We start from the raw sequence: 20,706 nt of genomic DNA on the forward strand, positions 1-20,706 counted from the left end.
ATATTTGCCACAAAAGGTGAACAGAAAGTATGCATGGGGTAAATAACCTGTATTGCCCCCCCTCCCCTAGTTGATTTATAATTCATGCAGTAACGGTCCCATGTAATACCAACACAAACTTGGTGGCGTTTAAAAATATAAAAAGATCACCCTTTCAGCAAAATTTGGTCAGTATCGTTGATGTCTTAAGAATTGCAAAGACGGTTGAAGAGTTTTCATAAAATTATTAATTGGCCCCATGGCGCATTCTCTACTGTGATGTCAACCTAAAAGCTTCAAAGGCTTGTGCACTTATCTGACTAAGCTCCCTCTGGGACTTCCTAGCTTTCCCTACTCCAGCTAGTAGTTACTGTTGTACGAGGATACAGGGTGGTGCCTGGCATATACCCTGCTTGATTCGGTCTTCTTTCTACCACGCTCACTCTCTCCTCATCCTTTTTACTACTACTCCCTCCTCCACTCCACTACTCCCTCCTCTGCACTACTACTCCCTCCTCCACACTACTGCTCCTTCCACCACACTGCCAATCCCTCTTCCACACTACCACTCCCTCCTCCACACTCCTATTACAGCCCACCCTCCTCTTACCCAGACGCCTTTCTTTCACTCAGTCACATACACTTCACATCCAATCTTTACTCCATCTCGCCTAACCACACTTGCCACAGTAACATGTACACGCAAATCACAGTACATCTTACACCCACTATCCAACGACACACCTTCTCCAGAAATCTCCTCCACGCTCCACTTCTGCTTCCTTCCACCTACTTGTCTCTTGGCCTGCCACCTCCACCTCTACTGACCTCACCAGAACAACCCATGCCTTGATCTTCTTCCTGTAACCTCTCAATCCTTCTCCCACTCTCTAGATTGGTTCTCTGTCCCTAGACCGCCTGTCCCTTTCTCCCCCACCTGGGAAGTGTTCAACATTGGAAAGTTTACAAATAGGCTAAGCCATGCCTACTTTCTCCAGGCTCACCCTGGAATGACAATAGGGGCCCGGAAAGCTGAATATCTCTGTTCATGTTAGGTGGGCTTGTTCCTGGCACCCAAAAACGAATTCCAATGTGTTTGAGGGTTTGTGTCCCTTAATTTAGTCTCTGGAGGTCTAGTGTACTGGGTGGCGGCTGTGCATGCTCACTACTATTGCTTGACAGTATCACCTGACTTTTCTGTCCACCATGTAATGTGGGAGCTGCCAATTTCAACTGCCTCCATTGTTCCTTCTCTGCTGGCTGTGGACGCTGGGAGAGCGTACAAAAGACAATCTCAGAATGGCGTTAGGAACAACAAGGTTTTAAACAAAAAACACATCATAGCTGATGTCATAGTTAGTAAACATCATATTAAAATTCTGCTCTCTCACTTGATTTGTTTGGTAGAGTATAGAACATATAGTTATCTATAAACTGACCTTTTACTATTGTCCTTCTACAACTAATAAGACCTCCTAGATACATCTTTCTACAAATGATACATATCAATCTAACATGCCATTGGCTGGCACTCTACTACAGTAGTTGATGAGAATACAGGGTTGAATTGGTCAACTATTTGCTCATCCGTTCCAAAGGTACATGGTGGGGAAGGAGAGATGGGTGAACTGCTATGATCCAGTTTAAAGACAATACTCCCTCTGGTCAAGTTATTGACCACACCTTCATTTTTTTCCATCCTGTCATACCCATCTTTAGGTATCCATATTTTAAACACACCCCTCAAGCTGCCTCCTTTTCTATATACTCTTTTGGCCCACATATCATGAAGTAGCACTTCCCATTGGCTTCAAAATCAACCTAGTGCTTGGTATAATTTTAAGGGTCAAAAGGGGGGTCAAACATAGTGCCTGCAGGTCTTATCAGTCTTTCGATGATGTGCATTTCATGTGGTTCATCTGTTTGAGTGTAGTTGTTCACCACATTATCTTTTCCCAGTATTACCATCATCATGTGCTGCTCTAAAATCTTTTTCCCAGTTTTCCTGCATTGTGATAATATTATTTGCAAGATGCAGAGACCTCTTAGTACCAAAACTAGAACTTCTATTAGTATTTTGTATTTGTATTTATTGATTTGGAACATGTTATCTAGCCAGGCAGGCGCCCATGAGTACAAAGCTTTAAACCAGTCCTCATCTTCAGCTTCACTCATTTCCTGGACCATTTTTGTTTGAAGATTTTGCAGGGACGTTATTGCTTCTGTCAAGCTCCCATTCTGCTCATCATAGGCAGTTATGAATGTGCAACAGTGTTAGCCTATTTTTGCACAGATGTCTCCCTCCATGACAGTGAGGAGGTTGAGGACATACCTGTTCTTGAGGGTCATCAATCTGATAACTCTCAGCTCTTCCTTAATAGCATTGAGCTCTTTCTCTGTGGTATGTATTGTTTGCAGTAACCCCCATCGGATTATCTGCAACCACTTGCCATTTACTGTCAATTGTAAGCCAGGAGCAAGAAGTCATGAAAAGAACAGCCTGTGTTCAGATGGGATAGCATCCGGTTTTGAGAAATAATTGTCTTGTTTTGAATGTTGTTACCTTTTATCTTTCTGGTCACTCTTTACCACAGGGTAGTTTACTATTTGCACCACATTACTTTGAGGCACCACCAGTGCTGGTACATGTAACACTGTGAGTGAGTAGATGACACCCCATTTGGCGGGAGCTGCATGTAAGTCTGTGAACCACAGGCCCAATAGTTGTCTATTAGTACTGCTCTGCCTACTTTCATGCCTGACAAATCCATGATGCGTTTGCATCCTACATTGTTCCCTATCTGCACTGTGCCATTGTTTCTGAAACACAGCGATGAATTTTCTAGCCTTGTTATGTGCACTGGCCCTTCTTCATCCTCTATCCATGCCTTCAGTCTGGTGTATTGTTTCTATTCTTCTATGCAATGCTTATTAGCATTTTCTTCAGGACACCATGAGAATCCTATAAGTGCATCTGCTCTACATCCCATTATCCGTTCTACTCAACCCCGAGAGGTAATACCTCTCCTGTTATTTGTAAATGTGGTCTGTCCCAATAAAAGAGTATCTCTTTCCCTTGATTATCAGTGCACTTTAACAATGGATGTTCTTTTAGTGTCACTTCCCCTCTTTGTGGCTCTGACAGTGTATGTTTCATCACTTTGTTCACCTTTGTCTTTTCCTTAATAAAATTATCTTCATAAAGGTAATTTGCATTTGTTACACATTTTAAGGAGCCTAAACTTCCCTGGAATTGTCCCTTTGTTTTGCATAATGCAATGTGAGTTAAGTAATGTGCCCTGTTTCCTGATATTTCCTCGGCCACAAAAAATCTGGAGACAATCAAGCCATAAAGAAGGAGTGAGCACACAAGGCAGTTTTCATCTGATTTCTTCCTTTCCACTTTAGTCATGTGCCTGTACCAAAGGTTGACCGTTTTTTTAGTATAACCCTCAAAGGATTTGTCTCAGGAGTATTCATCATTACTCACTTATCTCCTGACTCGTGTCGTTTCTTTGCTCATGTTGACAGATACATTTGTATTATTATCGCAAATAAAGTACTGCCATGGTGTAGGCAAAAAAAACAAAATGAAAAGAAAAAAGCACCAGTCATGACGCTAATGGAGTCCAACTTCTCCAAATATCTTTTCCTCTGCACGTTTTGGGATGTTAAAGATATTGGGCCTCATCATAAAATGGGCAGAGCAGTAGAAATACACTGGTAACGCTATTATTGCTGCATTACCGCTCCATCCAACTATGAGTTGGGTGGAAAGTTGGCCAGCTTTACCTCCCGCTTTAAGGTGGAGGAAAATCTGGCAACTTTCTGTCCATTTTTGACACAATTAGCGTGGTACAGTGAGCGTTGCACTAATTGCGCCAAAAATGCCCCATTAGTTCCAATGGACCCAGTACAAATGTGGACTTACTGCATTGCCACAACTCGCGATCCAACGCTAATAGCTCTGGACCAAGTTGCTCTAATGCTATTTTGTTGGGCTGTATCCCAGAGGATTTACCACCAAGATACTGCCCAACTTGTAATGATCACCACTGCCACTCTAGCTCTTGAGAAGTAATTAATGGTGAGCTCTCACTCTCACCTTCGTCTGTGGTCTGGTCACCTCTTCTTTTTCTGGCTCCTCTTCGTCTGATAGGGGGGCCATGCCTACAAACATTTTTGCATCACCTATATGCACCCATGCTTTCTTGCCGCATACTGTTAATGCATTGAGGGTTGCATACTGGACAGTTTATGGGCCTTCAAAATCTAGCTTGTGCCACATGCAGATGAAGTTCCTCACATATATTAGATCACCTTGAAATAATGGCATGGGAGTATTACAGTATTTACACCTACCAGTCCTTCTCTGTTGTCGTTGGTTGTGTAGAGGAGGATCACAATGCCTCTACCGGAAGTCCCACCCCTTTCTTCCTATATGTTGGAAACCAGAAATTGCGACATGCACAATGCCAATAATGGTCCCTATACCACGAAGAATCATCGAAGCAAGGTATCCATTGAGAAAGCCCTACATAACGTACCAGCAGAGAAATGGCAATCTCTTGACGGAGGTTCTTGAAGAAGTGTGAAGTAAAAAAGGCAAAAGACTGATGACATCATGTGACGCAGAGATGACACACCATGAAGAAATGCTGAAGAAGAGAATTTATAGACCTTATAGATTCTGATGGCGAAGTTAAGAGTTGAACAACATTTCATGTGCGGGAATGAAGATTGCAAATGTGAAAATCACTGAAGAAAATGCAAATCGCTTTATAATTGTACAGATGCTGTAACGCAAGTAGACTAAATAATCATAAGGCTGGCTATACATAGTGAATAGACAGCAGGTGGTGCCACCAATATTTGTACACGTGTATAGAATCTGGACGTTCCATGACATGTTTTAGCAAACTAGGATCCCCTGAACAGAAGGGCTGAAAGTGTGGTGCAGCAAAGAAAGACGGTTGACGATGAGGGAAGATTCGAGAAGGCTTGTCTGGCCCAGTGTCAAGGGTTGAGGCAGCTAAGAAACTGATTATCTATTCGAGAAGATACAATGAACGTGAGAAGTGAGGTAAACTCCAGTTTGAGGTGCAATGGAAAAACACCATGGGTGCCAGGTTTTATTCATTCAATAGCAATAAATGCGAAGAAAGGAGCTCAAACACAGTCTCCTATTACGTGGTCCAGATAAAAATAGACTTTGGGCAAACCACATCGAGACTGGAGATAAAGCTGTGCACACACTCCCTTTTATTCTCAGGCACAGTGAAACTTGCAATGCCGAGTTCAAAGACAATTCGAATGGCAGACAGCAGAAGTGATGATGGATGGTGGGCTAATTGAGTGGGAAGGCATGGTCAAGTCCACCCAAAAGCATCTGGTGTACCAGTTTGCGTGCTGCAAGTGAGTGGAATATTCCAGAAGGGTACAAGCGTGCCAACCAATCATAGAGGGCCACATAACAAAGTGCCCCATAGTTTGAAAGCCAATGAAACGTTGTGTATTTTATGATACAGAAGATGACTTGCACTAGGCGTGGGCATAGCTGTCCACCTGACTTTACAGACCCAATCACAATCCTATCCTCCATAGAAAGTATACCTAGATGTTCCCCTTATGCCTATCAGAACACAAGTGGGTTTTCTTATTTTGCCACATAGTATGACGTCAGTGATGACGATTTTTCACTATATAAATGTAATTCTTTATGAAATGCTTTGAGAGTTCTCGAGAGAGACTTGAGTGAACGTCTGTTGATGTCCGTTGTACTCCCTGTTTTAAGACATTGCAATTAAAACTTTTATGTTTTTGCAAAACTCATGAGTCGGTCTTATTATTGGTGTAAGAGTAAAATCTGCAACCCATCCATCCCTCATGGCGCTAACTCGTTTAAAGGGCCTTTGGGTTCATGTGGTAGCAGAGGGATTATGGTTCAGACCCATCGACCAGTAGGTCTCTAGTGTTTTGGATGATCAGACACCCTCCGCCATCTAGCCGGAAGAAGGCAAAGTTTCCTGTGGAGAACGGCCGATATAGAATACTTGCAAGAAGATCAATACAGGTGGGACGGGTCCCTCTTTGATGAAATCCCTCCTGGTTTCCACAGGTGCTGAGAGGACTGAAGGTGACGGTGGACGATTGGAGGAGGGGGACGATACTGAAGGTCTTGAGCTGAAGAGTAAATGGTGAGTAGATTGAGGGGCCTGGTACATGATGAGGAGCGTGTAAACGAGTAGCGTTTTATAGAGCCCGGTTTCCTACCTCAAGGCAGGTCTAGAAGGAGTCATTTCAAAACCCCAAGGGGGTAAATAGGCAGCACATAAACAGGTTTATGATAGGGAATGACTCAAACTCCAACTGGGGTTTAGGGGCTAGGAGAAAAGGAGTACCATGGTGAATATGTGAAAAAATCAACTAGTCTGTCCGTTTGTGTATTTTGTTATTGGGAAGAGGTGTTAAAGAGCGATGAGAGTAAATTGTAAGGTTAAAGAAGAGATACAAAGTTGTTATCTATCTTTTAGTCTTGTTGGCAGTGACTGAAAAGATAAATTGAGATAGTTGAGAAGTAGAGGCTTTAACCCCTTAATTGCCAAGGACGAGTATGATCATTCCTTTTGCATAGACTTGCATAATAGCCTGGCAGTTAAGGGGTTAAGCGGTGAGGGTGGAGCATGCTCATATTTGTTGTTTTTCTGAAACGTATCTGTGTAACTAACGGTAAGTATTGAAAGACAATTGAGACTTGTCACAATGGGGGATGTTATTCCACTGATGCATACATGCAAGATGCTGCCAAAACGCATGCCTAAACATAAACAGTATAGCGCAGAGCAGGTAAAGGGTACAGCAGACAAGATGTTCATACCATGCCACAAAGGGGATCGCTGTCAAAGCGGTTTTACAACATATGACCACATACTTGCATGCTTCGCACACAGGGGAGAAATTGGAGAAGAGGCTAGCCATTTTAGAACTCTGAAAAATGTACCAGGAGGAGCGGGAGGAACTGCCTCCTGACGATTGTATGCTTAATCAGTGTAGGGAGGAAGGTGTTCAGCCTTCTGCTCCCCTTACCTTGCCCGAAGTAAACATCGATAGTACAGAAGATGTAGGATTGTATCTGTTAAAGGAACTAAAAGCGGTGACCGGATATAGTAATCTGATACAGTGACGATAGTCCAGAAGAGACTAAAAGAAAGGAGGAGATCTTTAAGATCTTACAGGAGAAGGGGGAGAAAAGAAAACAACCGAATATATCAACAGAAATAGAATGAGAGATTAAGAGATGGAAAGGGGAAAAGGATAAAGCTGACGAGGTAACGCTCATACAGAACAAATGGATGGGTGGACAGATATTGCTCAAGCTCAATGGGAAAAGTATTGAGGAAGTTAGGTAATGGGAAGAACAAGACGAGCAGGATCGGAAAGGCAAGGAATGAGAAAAGCAATTGAAGGAGGATGAACATAAAAATAAGAGTAGGCAGAAACAAGAACAGATGTATCAGGAAGAACAGCAAAGGAAGAAAGAAAGGGCAGAGGAGCAAAGGAAATATGACAACAGGCAGAGAGCACATGAAGAGCGAGATAGGCAAGAGAAGAGGAAGAAGCGCAGACATTGCGGCATAAAAGAATACAAAGATGAAGGGAAGAAGAAGAGCATGGAGAGAATGAAAGAAGGGTAGAGGAAAGGGTTAGACGGGAAGCAACAACATGACTGGAATTAGATGAAGAAATGGAGCAAAAAAGGAGACAATGGTAACATGATATTGATCGCATTCCAGAAAGAGTTAATGGAACCGAGTCCAGTTATGGGGCCACATAGAGGAGTTCCTCCCATCACAGGGAGCAATTTCAGGGCTGTTTAGGGTAGCCCAATGAGAGAATTTTGACATAGGGAGCATCAGAGATAGGATTGATAAGGTCTTAAGGGAAGCATCAAATTGGGAAGCTGAGGAAGGGAGAACAATCCCTGGTCATCCAATCATGAAGCAATGAAAGAGTTCAGTCTCAAGCATAGAGCCTTGTCCTTAGAGGGGCTGACTTTAAGTAAGGGTGATGGGGTCAAAAGCTATACTAGCCGGTGGCTAGATATGTCAGATGAAGAGAGAGAAACCTTCCATGGGGAAGAGGGAGGAAGTGCATGCAGTCCTGAGGGATGTCTGCAGATAGATAAGGAAGTGAGATGGTCTGATCTAGAGCAGCCTAAAGATAGGATGCCAGATCCTATTGCATATCCAGAACGGCATAAAGGACAATCACATAGCGAGAAGGGAGTGTCACCACCATATGTTAGTAGTCTGAGGTAATAACCAGGTAGAAGACGGTCAGGAACCATTGATCTAACTATGGATAGGCAGACAATGGGAGCCGATTACAGATTTAGGTTCACACAATTTCCTTTATTAGAGAAAGGAGGGGCCAGACAGCAGTATATTCCCTGGCCTCAAATGGATAAGGATAATTAAGAGGTAAACTTCCCAGTTTAACAGAGGGTGTGGCAAATTAATTTATGAGCTGGATAAGATGACAAGAGGAAATACTCTAGCAAGAGCGGCCATTAGTGTCTGTTAGCAGCCATTCTTGGGGAAAGGCTTGGTGACATTTGGACAAGAGCAGATTTCTCTAGTGTCACTGCACAGAATATAGCACACAATGGAGCTCCATTTAATAATTGTAGAGCAGATGTCTGTAGAGCACTCAGGGTACAGTATCCTGATACGTCAGATACGGCTGCAATTATGGCACATGAGAAGAAAGATGATGAAGATCCGCTTGCTTATATTCAAAGCATTCAGGAACGTGGACTCTTGAAAGGAGGGAGCTGTGGGGGAAATCAGTGGCAGTATATTACCACATTTTATGTCCAGGATTACCAGAACAAGTACAGAGACAGTTCAAGAAATTAGTGGGCATGGAAGCAAAACCATGGGAGAGATACAGTTGACTATAGCAGATCACTGTCAGCTGTTACAATAAAAAAAGAAGAAGGAAGATGCTAGAAAATTTGAGGAAGCCAAGTCGATTCAGAAGAAATTGTCGAAGTACGCCATAGAAGGGGCAGTACTGACAAGCGGAGAAGGATTGGGAATGCAGCAAGCAGTAGGTACATTGCAAGCGAATAATCAATGCTGGATGGATCAAGGAGGAAATGGGTTTATGCCACAAGGCAGAGGAATGGGCTACAGAGGAAGAGGTGGTTTTCAGAATAAGCAAGGCGGGTTTCAGAACATGCAGAATGATAATCAAAATGTGGAAGGAGGATTCAACCAAGGGGGGCTAGTCAGTATCTCTCTTCCTATGTGGTGGACATGTGGAATGACACAGCATATTGCGAGCACCTGTGGAATCCAAGGGTATGTACAGAATGGGCAATTCTCAAGCAGGGGGACAGCTTATCCTCCAGCATATAGCTCACAAGGTAGGGATGGGTTTGCCCAAGATCAGACAGTGTACCAAGCACGTAGTGCCGTAAATACAACAGGCACTGCAGCCACAGCAAGCACCAATGAATCCGCTGCAAGAGCTGTCACAGCACACACCCACCAGAATGCAAACACAGGACAGTTATTGAGTAGGGGGTGTCTCTGTGGTAGGGGAAGTCCTTTTACTGATGCAGGGATAAGCATGTGCCCACAATAGAACAGCTCACAGGGTGACTTGATGTTTTCAGTACTATCAGTGACACCAGACCCTCAAGAGGAACCAAGGGTTGATGTGACGATAGAAGGCAAATCATTTTCTTTTTTAGTTAACACTGGGGTTACTCGTTCATGTAAATGAGAGGGCAAATATCCAATGTCGGGAAATTCCATGAATGCGTACGTTTTCTCTGGAGCTACAAGCAAAGTTCCTTTTACTGATGAATTACCAGTCTCTATAGGAGAATGTGACTTGTCTGTTCCATTATTGTATTCACGGCAAACACCAGTTAATATTTTGGGATGAGATTTAATGACAAAGCTATATATGATGATTTCTTTCACTGATGCAGGCATAGTGTGTTCGACTCCAGGGATACATTATATGAATGTCGGTATATTATTATTGGCATTTACAGGGCAAATGGCTCTGTGAGGAATGCCACAAGAGCCAGAACTCTTTTTTTATGGGGTACGCATTCTGTTGACATGGCTACCCGGCTTAGTGGGAAAGATTATCAGAATACCTGATGAGTTTTTGTTCAGGCCACAGATACCTATGGACGAAGAGGGTGGAAATATTATTCCCCTAGAGTTGAATGCAGCCATAGTACGAGGGTAATTGGCCATTCTCAAAGGAACAGATGATGAGGGCAGGTCATGGAGAACAGTGATTGCCATTGGGGAAGGGTATAGATTGACTGATGCCACAGATGAAGACATGTTCAGAGATGATCCATCAGATGATGAAGTATTATTAGAGGTGAGTATTACATATTGGATCAGAATAGAGAAAAGAGAAATCCCATTGTGAATGGTGATAGTGTGGCAGCGCCCAGCATTTTTTGATGAAGATTTGGAAAAAGTGCCAAATTCTTTATGTACCACAGGCCTCTATGACATAGACCTGTTGAAGGTGATAGGGGAGGTTAAGATTAAGTTGGAGCCAGCAGCCATTTTACCTCAAGCAAGGCAGTACCCAATGTCTCGAGAGGTGGATGAGGGTATTTTTAAGACTATGGGCCGCATTACGACCCAGGCGGTAAATTACCGCCTGGGTCGTACCCTTACCACCATGGTGTAAACTACGTTTACACCATGGTGGATGACGGATTTACCGCCCCATTCCAAGGTGAGTGGGGTGGTAAATCCCCATTTCCCATTTTACCCTTCCCCATTCCCATTTCTGCCCCATAGGGCATAATGGGAGTGGGGAAGGCGCTAATTACACCACCGTAAATTACGGTGGCGTAATTAGCACCATGGTCCCTTAGCGCCATGGATTTTAACGCCTGCAAAAAGCAGGCGTTAAAATCACCATGGCGCTAAGGGACCTTGTAGTCAGGCGTTAAGGGTCGGCGCCGTTTACGGCGCCGTTAACCCCTTAACGCCTGACTCCTAATGAGGCCCTATATCAGCTCTGATGCAACAAAGTATTTTAGTGATGTCAGAGTCACTGTGTAATACCGCAGTGTATCCAATTAAAAAATCGAAGGGAGGGTCGTGGAGATTTATTCAAGATATGAGACCAATTAATCAAATTGTAGAGGCAGCGTTTCCTTTAGTTCCAAATCCTGTGACGAAATTGTGTACTATCCCAGCAGAAGCACGATATTTTATGGTGATTGTCTCAAAAAATGCGTTTTTCTCAATCCCCTTGCATAAGGACTACCAGGACCTTACGTCATTTACGTTTCATCAAACTAAACTAAAGAGCACTTGTTTGCCCCAAGGGTACCGTGACTCTCCATCGATCTTTAATAGGGTCCTGCAGATGGACCTAAGGAACATTGATTTGCAAAGTGTTGTGCTGCAGTACATAGATGATATTTTGGTTTGTAGCATGACAGTAGATGAGTGCAGACACGATTCGATTCAGTTAATGACTATTTTAGCAGACAAGGGATATAAAGTGGATAAGGAGAATTTTCAATATTGTCAAAAAGAGGTATTGTATATAGGTCAGTTAATCTCACACGAGGGGAAGAGAGTCACACCTGAAAGAGCTAAGGCAATTATGAAAACAGTAAAACCGCACACAGTACAACAAATGCAGCAGTTTTTGGGATTATGCAACTATGTTAGAGCATGGGTATTTGATTATAGTTCATACACAAGACCCCTTTTGCAGGCTCTGAAGACAGCAGAAGTGAATAAGGAAAGAATATAATGGACTGAGGAAATGGCGGAAGGGTTTGAAGAATTAAAGAAAGCATTTTGTAAATATCCAGTTTTAGTAATTCCCAACTATGATGAGGAATTATTTTTGTTTTCACATACAAATGGTACATTTATGACAGCGGTGGTTACACAACGGACTACATTGAGGTACAAACCCCTGGCATATTACAGTGGGATTTCCAGTTATGAGAGGGCATTTTCCTGGTTAACAATCACTGGCAGCAGCTGCATTCACAATAAAGAAGTCTACTCGTATTGTGATGGGGTGTTCTATGACATTGTTAGTTGAGCATGCTTTGTTTGCCATTTTGGAGAAATCTAAGGGTACATTGACATCTCAGAGGGCTTCCGCATATGAGGTAGTCATATCAAATCCAGCAATCAAAATAGTCAGGTGTAAAATAGTGAACCCTGCCACGTTTGTAGCTGAACCTGTGGTAGAAGGTAAGCATCTGCATGATTGTGCAAAATATGAGGGGTTCTATGACAACATCCCGTACATAAAAGAAAATGCACTAGCATGAGGTGAGATTCTCTTTATTGACAGGTCTTCAAAAATTGATGAAACTGATGGGGAAAGGCATTCTGGTCCAGCTGTGGTAAAACACAGAGCCAATGGGGAATTTGAGATTGTAACAAGTGCATGACTACCGTCTCACTTTTCTGCGCAAGCAGTAGATTTGGTGGCGCTTATTGTTACGCTTGAGAAACACGCAGGGCAGGAAGTAACAGTGTACAGAGACTCAACCTACGTGACGCCAACCGTGCACGCAGGACTAGCATGTTGAAAAGGATGGTCTACCTCCGAGCGGATGGCACTCCAGTGCAACATGCAGCATTATTGAACAGGCTTATTAAGGCACTGCAACTCCCATTAGCCATTGCAATAGTTAAATGTGCTGCACATACTAAGCAAACTAACTTTATCTCTCGCAGGAACTAAGCCATAGATGCAGAGCCCAAAAGGGTTGCATGTTCACCAGATATTTCAAGTTTTGATACTCTAGATGTGAAGGAAAAACTAGTCACAATTATGACAGTAAACTAAGGGTTTAATTATTTGTCAAGAACACAGTTGATGGAGGTTCAAGGCGGTGCACCACATGAAGAGCAAGAATTGTGGAAATGGAAGGGGTGTTCTTTATCCCCCTCTGAAGCATTATGGTGACTGGACAGCACTAGAATGCTGGTGATGCCTGTAGCCTTGTTAAGGGTAGCACTGGAACAGCTGCACTACCCTGCGCATGTAACTAGGGAAAGCCTCGTAGCAGCTATTGTGGAAGACTGGTTCGTACCGAACCTGTTAGAACACATTGCATTTTATGTAGTAAATTGCATCGTATGTCAAAAGTTTAGTGCTGGGCATGCAATGTGAACGATCAGAGGAATGATTCCTCGACCGAACAGTCCTTTTCAGCATTTACATATTGACTATGTTGATATGCTGCAGGATTGTTGTGGATCCAGGTATATGATAGTGGTGGTGTGTCCCTTTTCCAGGTAGATCAAAGCAGGTCCATGTACACACCCTGATGAAACGTTTTTCCCAGATGGTGAGTATGTGAGGTGCTGAGATCCAACAATGGGCCCCATTTTGTTAATGAAGTATTTGAACCGATTAGCCTATTGCTTAGTATAAAAGACAGCTTTTCCTCTGCTTATCACCCGCAAGCAAACAGATTATGTGAGAGACTCAACGGTCTCCTTAAAGAGAGAATTGCAAAATTAAAATTCACATTGAAGAAGGGATGACTGTATTGCCTAGCCCTTGCATTATATGCATTAAGGAATCAGCCTGGGTCGGACCACCACCTCACACACCACAAGTTAGTGACAGGGAGGCAAATAAGAACGCCTTTTTGTCTCCTCCATCAAGGAGCAGAACTGATGCCCAGAAGACTGCAGAAATGTTAGGAAATTAGCTACATGCTTATTTGACATGTATAACCGCCAGTATCTCCGTCATTTCCGATCAACTCAAGCACAAGGGTGGTCGGTCTCAGGACACAATGAAGACCATTCAGCAACCAGATGTCAAGAACTACTTCCTGTACCTAGATTATTTGTGGGAGAGTCAGTCCTAGTGCGTAACTTCACAATGAAGTGTTACGAGCCCCGTTTTAGTGGTCCCTTTATTGTCGAGAACATTACTCCCTCAGCAGTAAAAGTCTAAGAGAGATGCGCATGGATCAACTTAAGTGATGAAAAGCCTTACGCTGCTGAGACCGATGCACCCCCAACTGTTGATTCGGAAGCAAGAAAAGAAAAAGTTCAGCACGTGCAGACTCGATCGATGATGAGGAAGAAGGACTCTTAGAGTGCCGATTAAATAAATGCAAGTGTGCATTTGGACTATGACTCACCCCAGACACTCTTTATAGATACTATAGCAGGAGTGCAAAAGCTAAGTTCTGAATCACAGTCATTTTTGGAATTGGACTAGAAAGTATTGAAGTATTACAGATGTGCCAAACCTAGATTTCAAATTTGACGACTGGAAATGTGAGCAGTTTCCAGATTCATTCCTCACTGAGATTCTTTTTGGTTGATCAAATGGTCCTATCTTATGTCGATGCCCATAGGATACTTCTCAATGTTTTTGTTTACATACTTTGAGCTTACCCTGCTCTTGTTGGGCATAGTACTGATATACATGTGTTTCGGCAAGATCCTAAAAATGGCCCTGCAATTAGTAGGCTACTTGTGGGGATATTTGAACAGATCCTGCAGTTACCTTACCATTTCATGGAGTTGCCTGGTTAAAAAAGGTGTTTTCCCTCCTTAAAGCAATACACAGGCACAGTGAGAACTGCCGAGAATGGTACAGTTTTGGAAAATGAAACTCAATGACGTGGGGAGAATCATAAATGCTGGGGACTGATGTACTGGTGGATAATTTATGCATGCTCAACATTTATCATTGTTTTTCTGATTTTGCTAATTCATACTGTCTGTTTCATTGGGCCAAGCAAGGTAGAAGTCCCTTTGATTCTTCTCACTCCAGTGACTTATGCAGATTTATCCATTATCAAAAGACCAAGAACATTTGTGATTATCCCTACACCAGTAAAGTCACCCATTTCTCTGAGAAGTGTTCCTATGATTCTGCTTGTAGGAAGGACTCGTTATTGATTTACTTCATGAGCATTATGCACGCACCGGTCTTGCAAGAGGAAGACACAGGATAGGCCCAAGGGAAGATTCGAGTTCAATAATTATCTAGACAGTACAGCATAGTTGGGGAATAACATGTGGTATCAGCACATTAAAAAGGTACGAGAAAGAACCTCGAAGGAGAGTTGATATGTCTGTGCTCTCTCACCTTATGCCATGGGGAATTCCAAAACATTTAAAGCTATAGAAGTAGAAGTCCAGAAAGCTCACTGCCTGGCGCACCTGGCACTCTGCCATATGAGAGGTCAGTTCCAGGGTCGAACAGCCTCCTTGCTTTAGGTGACTGAGTGGACAGCTCCAGAAGATGATTATGTGCAAGATTCAAAGACAAGACCGAGAGCACACAGCAGAGATCATTTGAAAAGATGTGAAAAGACTGCAATAAATGGAGCAGGAATCAGATGGGAAACAAACAAAAATCTCAATTGTCAAGGAAAGGACCCTGAAGAAATATGAAGATGTAAGGAGAGAGACCAGCTGCAAATCAAGGGAACGGTACTTTCTCCAGATGGATGGGATGAAGGCCTGATTATGTGTAAAGCGCCAGCATTAACCGGACAAACTGAAGCAATTGTGTGGCATGCAGAAAATTAATGCAAGCATCACTAGCCGAACATTGCAAAATTGCTGACATGGGTCGATGATAAAGGAGGACCTTTTAAAATAGTACCTCTAGCAAATGCATCCTTGTGTTTCAGAAACAATAGTAGAAGAAAGGTTGGAATGAAGAAGCAGTGTGGTTGAATTTTCGATGTACTGGGAATGAAGTATGGCACAGTAGTGATAATGGACCACTACTGGGCCTCTGGATCCAGAGCTTATATGAATTTGACCAAGGACTGGGGGGGGGACTGTGTTCTATAGTGATTGTCCATGTTCAAGCGTAGGTGATTCCAAAGAGTGACTTGAACATTGGAGAGTTTCCAAAAGCAGATGCTCACCTGAGAAAGAGGAGATCAGTTGAATTTCCCAATCAAACAAAGAGGGTGAACTAGTTTTCAGCTAATTCGATAGAGGCCTTTGATGCTATTCCGTATGAACACAGGTTGTTCAGTCAGACATCGGCAGTATTCACAACAATGTTAATGCCAAGGATCCAGACAATGGCAAATAGAAAATGGTTACAGATTACCAGATGGGAGCTCCTGCAGATGATCAACACTAGCATAAAGGGATTCAATGCGATTAAGGAAGAATTGAGATCCATAAGGCTGATGACCCTACAGAAAAGATATGTCTTGGACATGATTATAGCTATGGATGGAGGTGTTTGTGCCAAAATCAGGGAATCATGTTGCACATTCATACCTTCTCACGATGATGAGAATGGGACCTTGACAGAGGCCATAAGGATGCTGACAAACTTGCACATCAAGATGGCAGACAAAGTAGAAGATATTGCAGATGACAGCTGGTTTGAATCAATGTTCTCATGGGTTCCACAATGGATGGCGAATATCTTCAAGTTCCTCAGAGCACTATTGGTGATGATCATGTTCACATTCTGTGTGATCAGAATAATAATCACACAGTGCATAGTGCAAGGAGACAGTAAAGAAGGCAGTCGGAATGAAGATCATGATCGATGTCGAGTTAGGGTTTGGACCCAAAGAGCTGAGAGATGAAGAAATCAGAAAGTAAATAGAAGCAAGTATTCTAGCACCAAGAAACCACAAGAAGTATGTGAGAAGATGTATCTACTGCAGCCCGAATGGACAATGTAATCACATGACCTGGAGTGTTGATGAACATGTAAAATCAGTAGGATCTCTGAAACGAGTAATGAAGATATGGACTCCGAAGAAGCACTTTTTCAGACAAGGATGTCTAGATGTAAAGATTGATGAGAGAGTGGTTGATGAATCAACCAGAGGGGGAGTGGAGAGGAGGAGCCAAATGCCCCTACAGGAAGTTCCACCCCATTCTTCCTATATGTTGGAAACCGGAAATTGCGACATGCACAATGCCAATAATGGTCCCTATACCGCGAAGAATCCTCAAAGCAAAGTATTGACAAAGAAAGCCCTACACAACGTACTCGCAGAGAAATTACAATCTCTTGAAGGAGGTTCTTGAAGAAGTGTGAAGTTACAAGCAAAAGACTTGTCAGGTCACATGAAGCAGAGATGATGCACCATGAAGAGGTGCCGAAGAAGAGAGTATATAGACCTTATAGGTTCTGATGGCGAAGTGAAGAGTTGAACTATATTTCATTTGCCGTAATGAAGATTGCACATGCGAAAAGCACTGAAGAAAATGCAAATCGCTTTATAACTGTACAGATGCTGTAACACAAGTAGACTAAGTAATCATAAGGCTGGCCATACGTAGTGAATAGACTGCAGGCAGTGCCACCAATATACATATATATATGTGTACATGATGTCATTGTTCCACAAAGTGTTTTAGGAAACTAGGACCCCCTGAACCGAAGGGCCGAAAGTGTGGCACACCAAAGAAAGATGGCTGATGATGAGGCAAGATTTGAGAAGGCTTGTCTGGCCCAATGTCAAGGGTTGAGGCAGCCAAGAAACTGGTTATCTGTTTAAGAAGATACAATGAACGTGAGAAGCAAGGTGAGCTCCTGTTTGAGGTCTAATTGAAAAACACCATGTGTGCCAGGTTTTAGTCATTTAATAGTATTAAATGCAAAGAAAGGAGCTCAAACACAGTCTCCTATCACGTGGCCCAGATCGAAATAGACTTTGGGCAAACCACATGGAGACTGGAGATAAGGCTGTGCTCACACTCCCTTTTATTCTCAAGCACAGTGAAACTTGCAAGGCCGAGTGCAATGACAATTTCAATGTCAGACAGCAGAAGTGATGATAGATGGTGGGCTAATTGGGTGGGAAGGCATGGTCAAGTCCACCCCCAAGCCTCTGGTGTACCAGCTTGTGTGCTGCTAGTGAGTGGAATATTCCAGAAGGGTACAACGGTGCCAACCAATCATAGAGGGCCACATAGCAAAGAGCCCTATAGTTTGAAAGCCAATCAAACATTGTGTATTTTATGACATGAAAGATGACTTACAGTAGGGGTGGGCATAGCTGTCCGCCTGATCTTAGAGACTCAATCACAATTCTATACCTCAAAGAAAGTATACCTAGATGTTCCCCTTAAGCCTATCACAACCACAAGTAGGTTTTCTTATTTTGCCAAATAGTATGGCATCAGTGATGAGGAATTTTCACTATATAAATGTAATTCATTATGAAATGCTTTGAGAGTTCTCAAGAGAGATTTGAACGAACATCCGTTGATGTCCCTTGTACTACCTGTTTTAAGACATTGCAATTAAAACAGTTATGTTTTTGCCAACCTCCTGAGTCGGTCTTATTATTGGTCTAAGAGTAAAATCTGCATCCCCATCCATCCCATATAGCGCTACCTTGCTTAAAGGGCCTATGGATTCAGTTGCTTCTCGGCTCCTCTGCTGCACCTTGATCTGCCGAGAAGTACATTTTCAACATTTAGTCATAGAAGTTAAATACTCATGCATCTCATCTCCTAGCACTGCCACCGAACTCTCTACATCCAACAAAGCATGTGTGGGAGGAGCAATGGGGACATGCATTCTTCTGCCCATCACTATTTCATAGGGCCTGAGGTGGTGGTCTGAGCCTGGCTGATTGTGTAATGCAAAAAGAGCCAGGGAAGGCAGTTCAGCCAATTTGTATACAATGTATCTTTTAATTTAGCATTTTGTTCTTTTAAGAGGCCATTGTGGCATTCCACAATACCCTTAACCTGTGGGTGGTAAGCTGAACAAAGCTTGAGCTTGAAGCCAAACAGGGATGTAATTTTGTAAAACAACTCATTTACAAAGTGTGGTCCATTATCTGACTGCAGTACTTCAAACACTCCCCACCGAGGGAACACCTCACATACAAGAAACTTAGAAGCCGACTTGGTGTCTGCATGGGCACATGGTGCTGCTTCTCTCCAGCATGAAAAGGGACACACCACCATGATCATGTATTGGTATCCATTACAACTTTGAAGCATATCAATATAGTCTATATGCAAGTGCAGAAATCAGCCTGTAGGGTGGGATATTGCCCCTTCTCTGTTCTCAAGGTATGTCCAGCAGTATACTGCTGGCAAGTGGCACAATTGGCAATAAAATTAATAACATTCTCATGCAGGTTCAGAATAAACCATGTCTCTGAAATATCTGCTACCACATATACTCTTGTGGTCTGTGCTAGGTAGTGTAACTGTTCTATGCTACAGTAAGAAACTCTAAGGGCAGTACAGGTTTCCCCATGCAATTCTGTCACCATACCAGGTCACTGGGGGATAATGAGCATCCCAGTTTTGTCCAAGATCCCGCTCTGTCTGTGGTGCACGTCCTTGCACTACCACTAATTGTGCCAATGATAATGCATTATAGCCGTCCTTCACATCCCCATTTAGCATTATTTTGTGTTTGGCAGTTGCAATCTCTTCTATTTGTGGAAATGTACTGCCCTTTACGCTTCTGCATCTACTGACTCATTACCATGGGACACTTGGTCTGTGCCCCTAGTATGGGCTGCACATTTCACCACAGCAGCCGCTGTGAGATAGGCCAGTGCATCTATTAATCTTCCTAGTAATGGGGCATGCTGTACTGATGTGTCATCTGCACACTGGAAGACCCTCCTTCTCCACCATGAAAGTTCTGAGTGTACTGTAGACGTCACATAGGTAGAGTCAGAATATATCATCCCTACCTGACCCTTGTGCTCTTCAAATGCCAGGATCATCAATACTAACTCAGCTGCCTGCAAGGAAAAATGTGCTGGCAATCTGACACTTGACACAATCTCAAAATCATGGAACTTACTCCTTATCAGTGCTGCTCCCAAATGCCTCAATCCCCCAAGAACCATCAATGAAGATCACATCTCCCCCTTCTAACTTTGCTTCTTTTATTTGGGTACATCTTCATGTATGTCAGTATATGTTGATGAGTCATGAACCCATTCTTCTCCCTCTACTGGTTCAGAAATAAATCTCACAGGATTCACCATGCAACATCTAACAATGTGTATTGATGGATTGGACAGAATAACCTTGTATTTAGATGCTTGTTGTGCAGTGAGCATATACTTTGGTTTTTCCAGAACCGCAAACAGGGCCTGTTCCACATACAATGAAAATACACAGCCCATTGTTATTGCAGATTATTTCTCTGTTGCAAAGGTTGCTGCAGCCAGTGCTTGTTCACATAGAAAATGTCATCATATGCCTGCATCTAAAATCCCTCAGTAATATGTCACAAGTTTATGCCCCATTGAAGTTTTTTCTATCGTCACGTATCTATTGGAGTGTGAGAATAAATAAAATCCATCCTTGTAATTTGGTATCCCCGACAGGGGAGCTGTACTTATTGCTTCTTTCACTGCCCCAAATACATTGATCATCTTGTCTGTCCACTTTATGGGGCCCTCTATTTCTTAGTGTCCTTCAATCCTTCTATTAGGGGCTGAATGTACATGCTGTAGACAAAGAACCACACTCAACAATAATTACAGAGGCCAAGGAATTGCTGTAATTATTTCACTGTCTCTGGAAAGGGGTGTTTTTGCAATTGCTTCTTCTTTGTCAGGTGTCAGCTGCCTCCCTTTCTTCGATATGATCTGACCCAGATGTAATACTTCTTCCTGGCAATACTGCATTTTCCTTAGTCCACCTGTATCCTTTCTCAACCAATACTGTTAATAATGATACTGAG

The sequence above is a fragment of the Ambystoma mexicanum genome, chromosome 5q (assembly GCF_040938575.1).
Source record: "Ambystoma mexicanum isolate Mex_15411 chromosome 5q, UKY_AmexF1_1, whole genome shotgun sequence".
Taxonomy (NCBI): Eukaryota; Metazoa; Chordata; class Amphibia; order Caudata; family Ambystomatidae; genus Ambystoma; species Ambystoma mexicanum.